The sequence below is a fragment of the Bactrocera dorsalis genome, chromosome 1 (assembly GCF_023373825.1).
Source record: "Bactrocera dorsalis isolate Fly_Bdor chromosome 1, ASM2337382v1, whole genome shotgun sequence".
Taxonomy (NCBI): domain Eukaryota; kingdom Metazoa; phylum Arthropoda; class Insecta; order Diptera; family Tephritidae; genus Bactrocera; species Bactrocera dorsalis.
Genome location: NC_064303.1, coordinates 100,224,115 through 100,238,638, shown reverse-complemented (window position 1 = coordinate 100,238,638; position 14,524 = coordinate 100,224,115).

The window sequence follows — 14,524 nt, the reverse complement described above, 5'->3', positions numbered from 1 at the left end:
TTGAATTTGGCTGAAAAAGTAAACATGTGGACTCATTTTATAATTATAATTAACACCTTTTGAATAGCCAACAAACTAAATAAATATCAATAAGCCTTTGTAAATATTTTACAATTTTTATCAGCTTAAGTTTTCTGAATGTTTTCTGTATGTTTAGGCAAGCGATTATAAAAAATAACATTACGCTAAATTTCTTTTAGCATTGCAAATAGCTTTTGACGACGACTAGTTTCAACAACTATGAAAAAAAACACTGTCCATTACAGCACTAAATTCATATGTGTATGCATTCCCTGTAGGAAATTAATATTGCTTATAGCCTAAATGGGGTATATTTAGTTCGCTGAGTAAGAAACGTCGTAGGCCCTCAAAAATATATTAACAAGAGATCAGCGTGACGAGCTGAGTCGATTTCGACATGTGCATCTGTTTGTATATACAAAAAGGGTGGTTTTTGTTTCGAGATATCACTCTAAAATTTTTCTGTACACGTTCTTTGCTCCTGAAGAAGCTGATTTATCGAAATCGCTGATATCGGACCACTACAGCACATAGCTACCATATAAATTGAACGATCGGAATTAAATGCTTGTCTGTTTCCATGTTTTCCAGTTTACGAGACATAATCATGAAATTTGGAATTTGGCTGGAATCAATTAGGAATAGTATTCTTCCATCCAATTCTACAGATGACGTCTTTTAAGAATATTGGCCTAGACGTACTCAAGGAAAAGAGATCTCACACTTGACCTGCAATCAATCTTGGACTAAAAGGACGTTGCGACAGCACCTGCGCCGATTGTAGCCCAACGCTGGGCTGCTCGCTAAGCCTAGCTATCCCGTAGTAGAACACACGGGATATGATAACACCGACCCGTTCCTATTCTACTGATAGTTGAAGTAAATTCCCTTTAATGTTAGCCATTAGCTTTACAGTTGCCTGCGACTCCGCATTCCTCTACCTGCTCAGAATCGACGATTAGTGAGAACACAAGAGGAGAGGGAATCACCATCCCGCTCCTATTCTACTTTGCAGTTGTCTGCAATTCCGCTGTGACTTTGCAACCATACTATTTTTATCACAAAGCGACTCTATGTCATTGATAACGAGGCATTCCTTTGAATGCACGATTAATGAGCAGAGGCTGCACTCCGGAGCAATAAATCTACTACCCCCTTAATGGCCGCAACCTCGGCTTTAAAAAAACGACAATGGCCAGAAGACATTAAGACAGAGTTGATAGAGAGTACCTGGCAATATAACCCTCTACTAACCTTTCCAACAGGCTTTGACCTATCCGTAAAGAAGCTCACTGCACCGCTCCTCGAATAGCCTCTACCCACCTACAACTCAATCTCGGGCATGTGGACAGCGTAAGAGGATTTTCGAATGTCTACACAAATATTAATAAAAATTAGGCTTCCATTAATGCTTCCTATCTAGGACGAGTCGTAAGTGATTCACTGGAACCGCAGGTTCCATCCGCTGCTTTGGCGCGTCCGGCATCCTGCATCTTCTAGTAAATAAAACCATATCAGTTCGAGTCATTTCAGTCAATGGCGTGGTCACTGCAAGTCGCCCAATTGGTACAATGCTTTGATACTACTCGTACACGGTACTCAAAAACTTTGCTTGGATCATCGTCTGCACAGGTAATCACCCAGCAGCCACGATGCTCAAGAGTTTTTAAGCCTTATGACTTCCTCAAGCCATGATACGATCATATGCAGGCCAGTGTCCACTGACCAACCGTTACGATAAGCGTGTTGCACTATTGATATATGGTAACTCGCCTCCTTATATGACAGTCCACTAACCTCTCAAAAGTATGAAATAGGAAAAGCTGATGGGCCTGGAGTTCTTGAGCACATCGTGGGAGCTTTTAGCAGCAGGAGAGGCTGATAGACCTTAAATTCTTGGCCGTAACGTGTGGTCTCGTATCAGCCTTCGAGTTGAAAGTAACTCTGACTCTCCGACAGGTCACCGGAATATATCCCAGTCGAATGCAAATCGCATAGGTGAATGCCAGACAGTTTCGTGACCATGATTCCTTAACAGCCTGTTGCAGCTGCGCTGGTATGATGCCATCCGACCTGGTGTACTTGCGTGGTTTACAGGAGTTAATCGCCCAAGTCATATTCCTTTCATCCCAACCACAGCATTTAGCCACCATACAAGTTTAACTAAACCATTGATGACAAAACCTTTTGACTAAAATTTTCCTACTTGGTCTCAAAGCCACAAGATATTTGATTTGATGCACACATGCCTGCGATTAGCATTAACACCATGGCTGCTTACCAGTGTCAACAGATGAACAGCAACAATTGTTACAATAAGATGAGCAACACAAGCACAACAACAGTGTTGCCGCAGCAACATAAACAAACAACACAAAGCAAGTGTGCGGCAGTAAGGATGCCAACAAAACAGCCGCACAGACGCCTCAACAGATTATATTTGAAATGCAAGGACAGCAGCTGCAGCGACTACAACAAAAAGCTCAGTAAACACTAAAGATAACAACAGCAACATGCACTTGCAACGGCACACATATGCTCAACTTTGTATGTGTGAGTGTGGCATGTGTGTAATTTGCACTTGCCTTCGTGTTGCAGTTCATTGTCGAATATTCGTTACACTGTTTTGCATGAGAATGTCCGCAGACATGATTGGCAACGCGGCGACTGCGTGCCCCCCGCCGCGGCCGCCGCTAATGCTTTGTTCGACAAACACTTGCTGCTGTGCTTGCCCCATTTACATATTTAGATGCCACAGCAGGGCGGTTATGTGTGCCACTGTTGCCACAGTTGCCACAGTTGATATTTTGGTGCTATTTATGCACCGCGGCCAAACGCGCGCCAACCACAGTGTGTGTGTATGTGTGTGCAAGAAATGCATGTCAGCAACATGAATATGCATACGTCGACAGTGTGGCACTTGAACGCAGGTGAGAGCGCACAGAAAAAATGTTTTTGTATGTAATTTTCTTGCTAATTTCCACATTTACTCAGTTGGCGCACTTAGGCGCACACTCACCTTTGCAGAGCGCGCGCCACAGTTACTTATATAACTGTGCACCCTTTTCGTGCTTTTTATATTTGCATTTATTGCTGTGACCGTTATCTGCGCTGACTCGCGTTGCGCTTGCATTGAAGACACGCGAAGATGTCAGCTTCTTTAGTTGGCCTACATTTAGGCGCTGCGGCGCTTGTGCTTATCCTTGACACGCGAACGCGCTGGTACGTAACAAGTGCCTACACAAATCAAACACACACACGCAGAAAAATATGATTTTTCTTTTTTCCTCACTTACAGACACCTTGTAGGGTTAAGTGCGCGCCGCAAATAGTGCGCGTCGCCTTAAAATATGCTTAGAATTTTTGTTGGCTTCGCCTCATGCACAGCTGACACGTTATGCAAATATAAATAGCGGTGTTCTTGCTTGTCTACAAGCAGTTGTAATTCAATTACTAAGTAGCTTAGCTGCGCGCGTTGAGTGCCACTCAGCTGAATTGCTCGGCTTTCGCAATTGAATAAGTCCATATTTTCCAAACTCACTTCTTGCCAATTAACAAGCCCGCGTGCAAAGACATTTCATTCAGCCGCAGCAGTAAAGTATGCACATATTTCTTTTCGAATAAAGATTTCTTAAGCCCAGCGCTTTAATTGCGCGCAACACTTTTTTACCTTTGTTGTGTCCTTTTGACCCATTTAATTTCGAAAGCGGAAAGCGATGTATTGGCCATGTGCAACTTTTTAACCCGCCGCAAATTGCTGGTTAATTGCCTCTAAAAGTTGAACTCAAATGAGTTGTGTGAACTCACACACACACATATGCATACGCGCATTCGGCGTTAATTACTTTCATATTTTTAATTATGGCGATACACGAATGCATGCATGCGGGCATGTGTAGTTGTTGTTGCATCAAATGTATGCAAGCGTTTTTCATTAAATGAAAAATTGCAAATAAAATAAAATTAATTGTTAATAAGTAAATTGAAGCAAGCGAAGTTTTATCATTTGAACTTTAGCAATTAAAATATTGCCTCATGGGGTGAACAGGGGGAAAGTAGCTTGTTCAAAGTGTAACACAGATTACAGAAATTTGTAAAAAGCGCTCATCTTCCAAGATGTTTCGCCAAGAAATTATTTTTTTATATTATCAAAACTTGCTGCCTATATGATTTAATACAGAATCGGCCAACATCATAGCTTCGTAGCCTGAAAATGTTAGTGGTTTCAGATAAGCATCCATTCATTCATATTTTTAGATACGTAGTCATCCAAATTTGATCTCGTTATCCTATTGAAGCGTACCTTTAACCATATATGCCGCCAAATTATCTTTGTTTAAATACTTGAAAACGAAATCGATGACGAGTGCGGTATCGAAAATTTTTTCAACTAACGCTAACATTTATTTCAAGTAAATTTAATTATTTTAAGATTCAAAATATTTTCAAAAAAGGTGGCGTTTTGGCTCTACGAAACCGCAGTTAACCAATAATACTTTATAATGGACTCGTCTGATGGCGAGCACTCGAAACGGCTACACTTGCTCAGAAGCTACCTTTGACAAAAGCATTGTTTATCGGTGATATAATGTATTCTCAAAGGCTCGAGCAGATATGAATGACAAAGGACGTGAAGAAGATAGTTTTGGCCAAACATCTTATAATCATATTCAAGGGTCTTTTGGCCGATAAAGAACAAAAATTTACCATGAAAAGGTCCTTGCTCACGATTTGTTGCTTGTGCTAGATTATTTGACCAAACGCAACGCAATAAAATTTGCGCAACCACCGTATTCCTCAGACCTGGCCACTGTGCCTTTTTTACCCCAAAACTGAAGAGGCCCGTAAATAGACGACGCTACCGTACGATTGAGGAGATAAGGCCAGCGTCGAAAGAGGAGCTTAACAAGATCACAAAAAATACTATTTTAAATGCTTTGATTAAAAAAAAGCTGGAAATGCAATATATCTGAAGGTGATTACATTGAAGTACAGAAAATAGATATTCATGAATAAATAAACTCTCTCCTAAGAAATACCAATTTATTTTTTAACACACCTCGCAGACAGTACACCAGAGTACTGCCAGTTTCACAAACAATACCACTTGAGGGGAGACTCTTCTCTAGAAATTAAAAAAAAATCGAATTTGCAAAATTCGAATCTTTAGATGTTCTCCTTAAAATTATTTAACAAAACTTAAATAATTTCCGAAGTTATAGCCGTTTTAATGTTGTGGCAAGACCTGTAAGCGTGAAACGCGTTTTTCGCGAAACTACCTTTTTCAGGTAGTTGACATATCTCAAATTTTAATTAACCGATTCCTTTGAAATTTGATAAAAATTTTTGTTGAACATCTCTCTATAGCGACTGTCGCGGATCTTGGAAAATTCTACTTTTAAGCTTTTTGAAAAAATTTGAAAAAGTCAAAAACAGAGGAGTAAACACATTTTTTTCAAGGCGACACCGTTTTGTGAATATTTTTTTTTCTTTGGCAATAAGCATTGGCGATAATTGCTGCGGAGGCAGCTCTAAGACTAAGCAAAGCTGAGCATATAAAGGGGTCCGAACAATCACACGTAGGAATTCTCTCCTCCTTCAACTGCATTTCTGAAAACCTTGATCACTGCTTCACAGAGGCTACTTGTAGTTGCTGAGCTTTTTCAGAGACTGATGGAAGATGGAAGCTAGAAGGAGAGACTTCTGTAAGAAGCTTTCCATATTTTCAGGCACAAGTGGCACGACAGCAAAACGTCAATACTCTCGCTAACTGTGCACTCAAATCTACTCAAGGAGTGCCTGGCCATATAGGAATCGCAGGCTACTGCAAAGTGCTGGACGACGATACTCTCCTGTGCGACTGTAAGATCCTTTTAACCTAAGGTTGAACACAAGAGATCTTCTGAAGTACTTGCTTTTGGCAGAGTTCATATTGTCGCAATAGAAATTGTCAAAGTTGTATGGAGGAAGGTGAGGTGGAAATATCCAGACACTTTCTCCTCCCTTGTCCAAAGGAATGAGGTTAAAATAACTCAGCAATAACTTGAAGGCATAGTTGAAACTGACATTGGCCATTGCGGCAAATTTGTTTAGGTAACACAACGTACCGGTGACCTAAACTGTACAAATGAGATCCCTGTAAGAGCCGACTTTTTAGTTTACCTATTTTGTCCTTTAACTTCAAAAATATGTATATTAACCCACAGTAGCACACTCTACATCCAGCCAATTACATAACGACTCACATTAATGTTGCGTGTCATCATTTCTTCAAATTAAACGTTTTTCGCAAATCCTGCGTATAAGCCCTTATGGTAAGTGACCCTCTACTTTGGCCAAATATTATCATTACAGCAATATACCGCTTACTGGTGAAGAGCCCTTGTTCTAAGAGATATCCACACCTACTCAGATAGAATAATTCTTAATTTATTCTGCAAAATCTATGTCGATCCCTCTCCTAAGTAATCCCTTTGACTCTTTACTACGCTTGTGCCCGGTTGAATAGCCAGAAGTCATTCGGAGCTAAATCAGGTGACATTGGTTGAAAGTTTGACGAAAAACTCACTCTAATAATATTCTTTTGACAGTTTGGCTGGCCGGAAGGAATTCGGAGTGCACCACACCTCGGTATTAATTTTTACCTTCTTCTGGTTGTTAAAGCTTCGGCTCACCTTTGTCATGGTATTGAAATATCTGTTTCCGAATCATAAGCATAGATCCAAGACTCATCGCCAGTATTAATACGTTTGATGACATTCTGTTAGTCGGAAAGCATAGTGAAGTCTGTGAAGTTAACGTGACGCTGTTTCCTCGAAAAAATTTTGTGATTTTAGAACCAATCGTGCTTTCACTTTTCTTAGTCTCAAGTGATGTTTTCAAATGGACTTCATTGCTCTCTCCGATATTTCAACCATGCCACTAAGATCTCTGACTGTTAAACGTCGATTGTCAAGCATCAATTCATTTTTATTGGCATATTGATCACCACTTGATGTTGATGGCCATTCTGGTCATATCGCGTCAAACAACTATCCACGAACTCAGCACTATAGATTTGATTCCATACACAAAATTTAATCGAACTTCTTTTTAGAATAAATTCACTCATCGTCAAAATTGCCGATGCATTTTATGTCCTTCTGAGAGACAAGCAATAAAAAATTCTTACTACTTTTTGCCCACAGCATACATTATTATAGAATTAAACACTTTATTCTTTTGTACTGCATAAAAGTAAATCAATAAGCCCACTTTAAAAGCAAAAATATCTGGTACTGCAGCAATTTACATGGTCATAAATTATCAAATCGCCAAAGAGCATACAAATTGTTTTCGAAAACCTGCATATTTTCAACTGTCCAACCGCGCGCCCGCCAGCTCAGGCAGCAGAGTGCAATACACATTTTATTTGCAATATTTGTGCTTTCATTTTGGCGCACAACTTTTAAATATATATATATGTGTGACTTTTTACTTGTATGCCAGTTTTGAAAGTTGACATAGCACAACACGGCATATTCAATTACGTATGCGCATTAGGGTGTGACGCAACGTGTATATTATAAGAATCCTAAAATTTATTTTTTATATTAAAGTGCAGCTTTCGCCGCTGGGACACAAAATATGAAACACTTTATGAAGAGATAGTAAAAATTCACATACGGGTCTTTCAAACGGACTCGATATCAATGTGCCCTAATGTATTTACACACATAATAGACATGCATATGTTTGTTAGCTCGCATAGCATGGCTAGCATTTCCACCAAAATTGCTGTTATTTTATTGATAGTTGTTGTCTCAACCATTTGGAGGTGTCTACGAGTATTTCGCATGCAGCGGCAAGCGCGCCACAGGCTGACTGGCTGGCTAGCTGGCAGCGAGCAAAAGGTTTTCAATTGTGTTTACAACAAATATAAATCAAATTGTGTCAAGCGCTTGGCAACGCAAAGAATGCTTTCGAATTTTCTTTTTTTCAATTATTTTTTATTTTTTTTTTTCATTTTCAATGCTTGTTGTAATATTTTGGTCGATATGCGCCTCTGCTCCAGCCGTATCCGCCGCCGCCGCCATCCACGTTAGCACGGTGAGTAAGCACCTATCAGTGCCACCAACAGCGGGCGTTGCCGGCGAAAGGCTTTTTAGGCCATCACTGTGCACAGCCGCTGCCAATTTTCTACGAATTTCGTCCAACGCCGCCGCGCCGACAAAGACAGTGCCCACTTGAACGCCCACTAAACCGCGGTGGCGTTAGCAAATATTGTGCAATAAACCAGACAGCGAAACGCCACTTCAAAAGCATGTTAGACATTTGCTGGTTTATGCATATACGTACATATGTACATACATACATACACACATAAATGTATGCAAGTATGTGTGCCCGCCCCTGCTGCCTACAATTGTTAGCGCAACTGCTGCGTTCGGCGTTTGTTTGTCAAGCTATCGGCACCCTGTTTGTTCTACAAATACACAGGCACTCGTTGTGTACGCCTGTGTGTGCTTTTTATGTATATGTGTGTGTGTGGCGGTGCCTTCAAAACTAATCGAAATCGAAAATTTATTGCCTTTTAATTGTTGCTGTTGCTTTTGTTGTAGTTGGCGCTGCCTACTGTGTATTTTTCACGCGCTCCCTCACCCCCTCCGTCTTATTTATGGTTTTGTTTATTCAGATATACTGCTTTTTCACTAACGCCGTTGTTGTTGTTGTTAGTTTCATTTTTGTTTGCAAATAACAGAAACACTGAATTTGTAGAAATTGAAAAATGTTTTAGCAAAACGGTGACACGAATGCTTGTGTGTGTGTTCCTTGTTTTCGTTTCATGTTGTTCAATATATGTATATATGTATAAACCTGCGTATTCTCGTGTGGAAATGTATTTTGTTTCGTGCAAATTCGGTTTCATTTTGATTTCGCTACCTCGCTAGCCATTTAACCTCAATTTTATTGATTTTTTTCACTTGTTTGTTTACAACTTTGAATAACAAAATTTATGTTGCACAGAATGGACTTTGTTTTTCCTCAAATTTAAATGTTCTAGTATCGCATTTAAAATGAAAATAAATTTTTATGTATCCGAACGTACCCGGAAGTGGTCACTTGTCGCTTGTTAAGGAGCTCCCATTATAGATAGTCAATAGCAATGCGGGAGACGATTAAATGATATCTATCGACGCTTTCCATTTATCGTCTCCCGCATTAAAAAAACAACACTCAAGATCAAATTTGACTCGGACATATATTAGTATTTTTTTCTAAGATAACCTTTCATATCATTGCGTTAGCGCCCTTGCATTTTGGAAGGCGAGCTAAAGTGAAAAGGCGAAACATCCCTCCCCAAAGCTGTGCGCTGGGTTTGGGACCCGACAAGTGAAAAAACGCCCCGGATGACAGACCCCCTTTTTATGACACCCTCGTAAACGTGTTAAGGATTCCGATTTCTGGAATGTCCGCTCTATTAATTGGGAAGGTGCTGCTGCCCAGCTGGTTGATGTCCTCTTTAAAATAAAGGCTTGACATCATAACCGTTCAAAACATGCGATAGACGGAACAAGAACCAAGACGAATAGGTCCTTGTGGCATTTAGTACGGTGGCTATATAAAGGATCGTAAATTCGGTGTGGAACTCGTAGTGGGAGAGAGACTACGTCGCCGAGTATTGGCATTTTCTTCAGTGGATGAAAGTCTAGCCACAATCCGCATCAAAGCGAAGTTGTTCAACATATCCCCGATTTGCGCACACTCCCGGACGAAAGAAAAGGACGATGTGATCGAGGATGCCAGCCATGAATGCTTAGAGCGCACCTATGAGAGCTGCTCCCGCCACGATGTCAAAATCGTACTTGGCGAATTTATCGTCAGGGTGGGCAAAGTTGGTACAACGGTCGGTAAATTCATCTTCCAAGATGAAACATTCCCAAATGGATGGAGGCTAATCGACTTCGCCGGGGCCCAAAATATATTTATCCGTAGTACTAAAATTGAGTACAAGAAAATACATCAAGCTAGCTTGCTGTCTCCGAACATTGACATAGTTCAGCGAATTAAAACATAGCAGGTACGCTGGAATTCACAGTGTGGAACGGGCACGCCAAATACTTTGTCAGGCTTCGAGACCAAAAAAAACATCTGCTGTTTCTTGAGTCCCACACCGCATTAGAGTATTAAAATTAGGTCGGAGTGAATTTCTAGGGCTTCTTCTTCTCGTGGTACCAGAATTATGTCTCCGGTAAGACCTCGTTACGAAACTACTTGAGCCAGTGAAACCAGTTGGGCTTCCATACTGCTCTGGGATGGTGATCTGGGGTTGAACACCATACGCACATTACACACACACTATTGACATAAAAAGCTAACCCCAATTCTTAGTTAAATGCATTCCCCGTCTAAACAATTTATGCGCTAACTTACCAAACGACCCTAACTGTTCGGCATTCCGACTAATGGAGAAATTGGGTAACTTCTTCCAAGCGGCCGTCAGTCCAGCTAATCGCCATACCTCCAAGATCCCTAAGGTATGAGTACATCGGGGACTCCGTGATCACATACACTCCGACCTATCAGATGGTCCACACATACAATCCAACCTATCAGATAAGTACATCTGATGCAAGAATACATTCAAAGGTCCAAGACTCGTAAACAGGAAACTCAGACTCAGACATAATCTGATATCTGGGTTACTCTTAACAAACGGTCACCCATTGGTCTTGTCACCTAATCCTAACTCTATCATGTAGAAGCCCCTTGCTGCCTAGATATCCATTTGCGATTGCCGATGTGAATGATGAATTCAACAGCACCTTATATGATAAGCAGCTTATAGCACAATTTTCGTAGAAACGGAAGCATCATGCAACGATGCACAGCGAAGAGTTTTCGGCGACCCGAGAACGTCATCCTTGATTTCCAACATAATGGTAATTCAGTAAAAAGAGTGTCAGTAATTTTTATTGAAAATCTAGCGAACCCCTAGAGCCCTTCCAGCTACAAGAATAAGCTACTACTACTTGCGGGTAGTAGCTAATTTATCTTAGGGTTGGACGCGAAGTAAAGTATAGCGGCATATGTCTGGTTATAATAATAACGCCACAGTCGAGGCGAGGCGTTAAATGAATGGGTGGCGACTAATAGCCTCCACATTGTGAATGAGTCAACCAAGTGGTAATTGTATGTTTGATGGGCAAACAGGCGTGATTGACATTGAGTTGAGGCGGATGAATCAGGCAGGAAATATGCGTTTCATGTTAAGGTCACTTATGTTAATAGGTTAATTGCGAGTAGTATGGAAGCAATATGTTTGCGAAGCTCAAAGCGAGTTTGGCGATTTTTACAGTGAAACAGTCGGCAATGAGCTTATGGGGGTGCTGATGCGAAAACATAGCTTATATCTCTCAAACGTCAACCTCACCTTCACGCCTTACCCTTGTTCATTACGAAGGAGACTTTAACGACCGATAATAGGCGGTATAACTTTATTCTCAGTGAGGATGAAGCTCCTGCGCCCCTGCCAGCATAAAAGTAATACTCTCAACTTCAAGCGGTACTCCGCAATTCACTATGAACAAAGCTTTAACGACAGAGCAAAGGTGGTCCTCATCAGAGTGGACAGTTTAACGCTAAACCAATTTAGAGCCAATACCAGTAGCGTCGGAACCTAGAGAGCATTTCCCTTAATTTTGAACGTTGGGTATAAACAAACAATAACTGCACATACCCAAAGCTACGTTTCATAGATCGCAGAGTACAAATACAAGACTAGAACCTTCTGAACAATATTATTAGGGGTAATTTCACTACAATTAGTGCAGCGACAAAATCAGTAGTTCAGAAAATTGGGCAAAACAAATCCGATACCTAGAATACCTTACCCACAACTCAACCCAATTTCAGAAATAATCATCAAAATAAACCAAATTTCTGCCATTTATTGCCTCGTACATTATATACGAGTAAATCTAAACCAGCATGCGGACAGGCAGCCGCAGCCCGAGAAGAGGTGAGCAGCTGGGCAACTAAACCAGCAACCAACTAGCCGCCGCTGAGCTGCAGCCAGCCCGCTTAGCAATCTACCACAAAAATGCCACGTTGTGTATAATTTCGCATTTATATGCCGGATCGTCAGTGCGCCATCAAGAGCACGCGTCCCGGCACGGTTGCAAAACCACAGTTGGTGGCAGCATGTGTGCGATGGTGTGCGTGCGTGGCGAACGTTGCGTGAGGCGTGATTTCAGCTGGTGAAATAAGCCAAGCTGATGTACTGCCGCACACATACATCTATACATTCATGCAAAACTAAAAACTTTCCACATTGTTGCTGTTGTAGAACAACATGCTTAACTGTACATATGCACATAACTGTATAGGAATATATGTTTGTAAGCACTTGTCGATTTCGGGTGTCAATACAACGTTGTAGTTGCCATAAATCATATTAGCTTTGCATTCGTGTACACCTAAATCCAGGCACAACCACACACACACGCAACTAAATTCGTGTATTTGAATAAACATATATACGCACTCACACACACACTCATAAATATGTAAGTCAGCGTGTCGCTGTGTCACATCACGAATGCCTGCACATTTGGCACGGCACCAACAACAACAGCAGCAACAACAAAGTCAACAATATTTGTTGCGACATGAAATGTGCCAGCGACCTCCAAAGAACACGTACCAATTTAACCATTTTCATGTGACCAGATGTAATCGTGTAGTGGCTATAATAATATATGAAATATGCATGTGTGTGTGCGGGTGGCAAGTACATGATTGCTTGACAAGCAATGCAAAATGTGCAAAAAAAATTTAATTGTCAATAAACCTGAATATTACCAACGTCCAGGCGAATTTGTCGACAGTTCGCAATTTACACGCGCCAGTGTTGCCAGCTAAAAAATTTTTGAGGATTAATTATGGAAATTTGTATATTTGACATTCGAATTACTTTGACGTTTTGAAAATGATAGTCAAGAACCAAGAGATTGAAGCTCGTAAGCCTCTTTCCCGACTTCCAAGATATTGAACTACAACTTTTCTATAAAGAGTGATACCTGTAGAGATATCTATAGCCTTCTGTTGACAGATTACGCGTGAGTCATGTCAAACTGTCATATAATGCCTGAGCATAATTTACAAACCGTAGAACTTTATTACGAAAATTTATGTTCTGTAAAGAATGTGTTTCGAGGGCTTCGCTCAACTTATGTTCAACATAATTAGCCTACTGAGCGCACTATTCGCAACACAATCACCCATCTTGAGACCCAGCTTCCAATATTGAATAATATTTGATCGAATAGACCACGTCCAGCACACAGTGAAGAAAATATAGCATCCATAGCTGGAGGTGAACACGAAGACCGTGCAGAGTCGTTTTGACGCTGTTTGCTGCGATCCGGCCTGACATATCGAACGACTTGATGCACTTTGTGTCGAGATTTTAAATTTAAAGCGTGCAAAATATAGCTTATGAAAGAACTGAATCCGCTCGACCTTCCCAGGCGACATCAGTTCGCTCTTGAAAAGTTCCAAGAAAATCCGACGTTTTGGAGCCAAATCTTTTTCAGCGACGATGCCCATTTCTGTCTCAATGGATATGTAGACATGCAAAATTATCGCATTTGGGACGAAAATCAGCATGATGAGATTCAAAGACTGTCATTTCATTCAGAAAAACCAACAGTTTTGTGTCTCGGTGACATTTGTTTTGAACAAGACGGTGCATCAATTATTGAATTTATTAAGAGAACACTTCGGTTCCCGGTCGACAGGCCGGAAGATCATGTGTTACCACACCGTTAGACTTTTTTTCTGTGGTCATATGTAAAGTATGAAGTAGAGGTGTGTTCAAAAAGTCTCGCGAATCGTAACTGACAGTTTTCTTCGATTGCAGGGGCATGGTGCATCGTGAGTTCTTGCCACAGGGAAGAACGGTCAATAAGGAATATTACCTGCAAGTTATGCGCAATTTGCGCGAAGCAATCCGCCAGAAACGCCTGGATTTGTGGAAGAACAAAAATTGACTTTTGCACCACGATAACGCCCCTGCTCACACATCGTTGCTTGTGCGCGACTTTTTGGCCAAAAACAACACACTAAGGATGACGCAGCCACCGTATTCCTCAGATCTGGCCCCCTGTGACTTTTTCTTGTTCCCTAAACTGAAGAGGACCATGAAAGGACGACGTTACGCTTCCCTTGACGAGATAAAGGAGGAGGAGCTGAAGAAGATAAAAAAAAAGTGATTTTTTGAAGTGCTTCGAAGATTGGAAAAACGGTTGGCACAAGTGTATAGTATCTCATGGGGAATAAATACCAAAGAATTTTCTTTCGAATAATAATAAACATTCCCCATTCAATTTGAAGTCACCGTGACTTTTCTACAAATGCATTTTTGTAGCAATCCTTCACTCAAAGTGCCTTCAAGTGTCCAAATACTATATGTCCAAGTCTAAGTAAAACCATTGTGTTATGTGGATATCTTGTGGTACTG